General features: G+C 41.3%; 1 pseudogene; it reads right to left on the bottom strand.

Moving 5' to 3' along the window:
• Positions 1-2,109: 2,109 nt before the first annotated feature.
• LOC699657 (actin-related protein 2/3 complex subunit 5 pseudogene) lies at positions 2,110-3,243 on the bottom strand (annotated as a pseudogene).
• Between the last annotated feature and the right edge of the window lie 1,054 nt (positions 3,244-4,297).

Genomic DNA, 4,297 nt, shown 5'->3' with positions numbered 1-4,297 from the left:
CAACACTAGTTCTAACCCTGATTATTGCATTGAGTTACCAATATTAATATCGCATCCTCATTCTGAATAACTCTTATCACATAGCTCCAGTTATAGCCTATCTTTTTCTCCCTTAAAGCTACCATCTAAAGAAAGAGGAACAGAATGAGAGGAATGAAAGAAAATAATATTTGGTTTAAAATAGGAAGAAAACACAGACGTTGAAGTATAAAGAGATTATTTAATCCGAATCACTAAAAATAAACAAATGTCCTTCAAAAATGACAGTGTTACCCCAAAAGTATAGATCAGCAAAAGATGAAGTCAAATGTGTAATAACAAAAAGTAAAATTGAAATATACAAAATGAGTCCTCTTATAAGGCAATAAGCCATAGTGGAGGGAGCAGTACCTAATGCAGTAAATAAGGATGGATATTATTAAGACCAGCAAAGGGCCTGCTACAGGAAATGATCACATTATACAATGCACATCCACTGATCTGAGCACCAAAGAGGGAAAAGATGATTCTGGAAGAGACAGAGGGCAGTGGTAGCTAAGAACACGCTGGTGCAAAATAGTATGATAAGGAAGTAAATCAGCCAGGGGACTGTGGAGTACATGACTTTTCTTTCTCCTGTCTCCTGTGACAGCTGAACTGGACCATTTTCCTCTCTCAGAATTTGCTGCTGCACCCTGAGTTAGATGCCCCTGGTATTTGCTCCACCTCAGCTTCTCATGAACGAACTCCCTCTCCCTCCTTTTTGAGCACGGTCTGAAGCAAAGGTCATCTCTCCCTCCCCTTCAATCCCACAGTACTGGGGATTGGCACAGACTTCTCAGTTGGCATTGACTTCTCTCATCGCATGCTCACATGCCTCCTAACTGTGCCATTTCATTTCCACTAGACTGAAAGTAGGATATGGGCAATGAAACTTAACACCTTTATCATAGAATGCACAAGTGACTGCTTTCAAAATTATTGCTGTTTCTTTCACTGCCTTGGATTATATCTGAACAGGAAAAAAGGCACAATTTCTTTCTTTTTTTTTATTTTCTGAAGTTTTATCATTTTTACAAAACAAAACAAAATGAAACAAAAATCAGGTATCAAAATCAGCAATGAGTTTATAGAATTTCTGCACCAGTTTGCACATAAGTCAGTGATTACAAAACTGGTGTCCAATGTAAATACTAATCACAAGCTGACCTCCCTCTTGGTCAGGTGGTTTGTTTTGGAACTACTGGATATTTATAACATTTTATAAGCACCGGTCATTTTTTGAGAACTGATTTGGTTTGTCCAATAAAGTAAACAATTGTTTGCTGTGTGGCAGTTTCTTTTTTAAAAAAACACTGAGCTAAAACAAAGAATGTGTATTTGTTCGGATCTGAACCAAGTCTTCTGAGATCCTAATTACCCTGAAGAACACTGAAGACATTTATAGGGCATATTAAATAGTATCTTAAATGCTAGTTGTATACCTCATCATGTCTAAGGCAGCTATTATATTTCTAAAGAAAGTAGCATTTCATTCAGAGGCTGCCCAGAGTTTGAATTACACCATAGTTTTTCTTTCTTTCTGCAAATCACTCTTTCTGATTTGCAGTTTTTTCCAAACAGAGCCATATTATTGGAAAAAAAGTTTGATGTTCAGGCCCAACAAGCTCTGATATTTTATGGATACATTTGTATAGAGCAAGACTTCTTGCTCTGAACCCTGGGTGACCACAAATAAATTGAGAGGCCATGATTATTGGATGCTGAGAGAAAGTAGCACACTTAAACCCACAGTACAGATGATCAGGAGGCAAGCAAAAACAAAGCTAGAACTCGGTAGCGGTATGCACCCACCACTTACTCCAGAAACATATTTTGCTTAAATAAGGGAAATATGGTCCAGTTTTGCAATGTTAATAGCTGCCAGTCTCTCATAGTTTTTATAAATATCATTTCCCGACTAGCAATGAACTAGGAAACTGGCCTCAAATTCTGACCAAATCTCTCAGTATTAGGTAAAAATAACACAAAACAAAACAAAAAACCAGCCAATAGGGGTTAAAAATTGCACAATTAAACTTGAATGTTAATTATACTATATACAGACTGGTATAAACATCACTGAAATGATTTTGAAAGGATGAAACATTTATATTTTAACACAATTTCTTCTATATTATACCAATTTTCATTAAAGGAAAAGTGATATGTAAGTTTCTTCTTTACAGATATGAAAAAGCAAGAAGGCAAAGTTGAGAGAAACAGATGCTACCCACAGGGCAGCGGTGGCATTTGGTTGTTTCGGTCTTTGTACCAACAATTCCCACTCCCGAGGCAGATTTCCACTTCCTGCCAGACTACACGGTTTTTCTTGCAGTCAAGACACGAACAATGGACCCTACTCCTCCAGCAGCAAGTGACTTTTCATGCCATTGCAGTAACACAGCACTGCTATTGTCAGAGGGGCTCCCAAATCCTTTATAAATACACTTCATTAGGAGATCCACACCATTCTTGTCCAGAGATTGAACTGCCTTTTCAATATCATTAGCTTTAAAAGAGATGAGCACCTTCAACACAATGCTGCCTGCCCGGTCCTTCACTGCCTGACTCTTGGTGTTGATGGGGAGGTTCTTCAGAGCTGCCTGTAGGGCAGCTGTCATGTTTCCTTGCCGCAGGCGGGAGTCCACCTCGCCCTCATCGGGCTGGCCTGGCCGTCGCCCCCATCTTCTTCGTCCACGAGCTTGTTCTCGTCATATTCATCCACGTCCACCTTCCGGAACCGGCCGACGACACTGTGTTCTTCTACTTCCCAATCCCTACCAGCGGCAAAGGCCTCTTCTTGGCGCTGCCTCTACCTCAGCAAGCGGAGCCCAGCAGACCACTGCCCGGCGCCTAAGGCACAATTTCTTAATGTGACTTAACCACATAAACCTTCCCAAGTGCCAAAAACAATATACCAAGGGATTGCACTTCTCATTGGCGAGATGGCAAAAAAAAAAAAAAAAAAAAAAAAAAAAAAAAAAAAACTTTAATGGAGACCCAGAATTCCAGTCCCCTTTATCCAAACATCATTGTATGGCCTCGTTCTACCCAAGAGACAGGGAGAACCATTCCTGTGCCCTGCACCTGGCAGGAAAGCCCTGCTACAGACTGTGGGGAGCTGGCCAGGATGAGTCCTGGTGATTCCGCCCCCAGAGCAGGGATTCTCAGGCGACTCTGGACAACTTCCAGGGACTGAGATGGAGAGCGGCCATACTTCATCTTGGAGAGGAGAATACTTGGGGTGTGACCCTTCTGACCTCTCAGCCTAAAGTAAAAGCAGAGTCATTCCTAACTGGTGTGGAGCTACTTAGCTATGACTGGTGAGCTGCTTAGTTTCCTAAGAAAAATAGTCCCTGTTTCAGGGTCTGTGGGAGCCACAGAAGAATAGCAGGGCCGTAAGTGATTCACAATCCTGCTGCTTGGCCATCTCTGTTGCCAATGACTCCAGCATCTGAGTATTCCATGCAGGAAAGATAATTTGTAAATAATGCACTAGTTCAGTGATCCCTTCAGGGATGTTCAAAATAGTTGTCATGTTCGAGACTGGCATGCTTGTAGGAGACACAGACCTACAGAGCAAGATAATTTGGAGGTTGAATAGAAATAGGAACAATTGAGGCCCCCTTAGATAATGGCTTCTAGGAGCAAGAGTAGAGGGTAGGTGAATTCTGAGCCCTTTTGTCCCCACAAGACACGGCATAACAGGGACATCAGAAAATACTCCAGTGATGTGCTGCTAAACTGGGTGTCTGCGAAGGTGGGGACATGGCTGGTAGCATTTGCTAATTTCTGTTGTACCAGCATCCCCACCATGGCAGATTTCAAGCAGCCAACATGGCTTCACTGAAAGGGGAGCTGGGAAGAGTACGCCTATTTACTGCTTCTGAGTCATACAAGCTGGGTCCAGCACATCCCTAGACTCAAGAGCAAAGCTTTCAAAGTTCTTCAATGCTTCCTACTCAACACACTGAAAATGAGGCCACAGCAACTATAGCAAACCTCATTATTTTTCATGATAAGATCAGAGTGTGTGATCCTGGGTCTTAGAATGGAGAAAGAGATGTTTGTTCAGAGAAAGAATGTCCAAGTCCTCTGAAGCTGCAGAGATCACAGAGCAAATAATGATGCAAATAATTATGGTTGGAAAGCTGCTAGTCTTTGACTTGAAGTAATTGTAAAGAAATGTTTCTCCTGCTTAAATTAAGAATACAGAATGATTTCATTGAGTAGAATCCCTATTCCTTCCTATTTGTTCATTAATAACATCTCCCCT

This window comes from Macaca mulatta, chromosome 3, assembly GCF_049350105.2.
Source record: "Macaca mulatta isolate MMU2019108-1 chromosome 3, T2T-MMU8v2.0, whole genome shotgun sequence".
Classification (NCBI taxonomy): Eukaryota; Metazoa; Chordata; class Mammalia; order Primates; family Cercopithecidae; genus Macaca; species Macaca mulatta.
The sequence above is the reverse complement of the archived record's forward strand: the minus strand, read 5'-3'. Positions and strand labels throughout refer to the sequence as shown.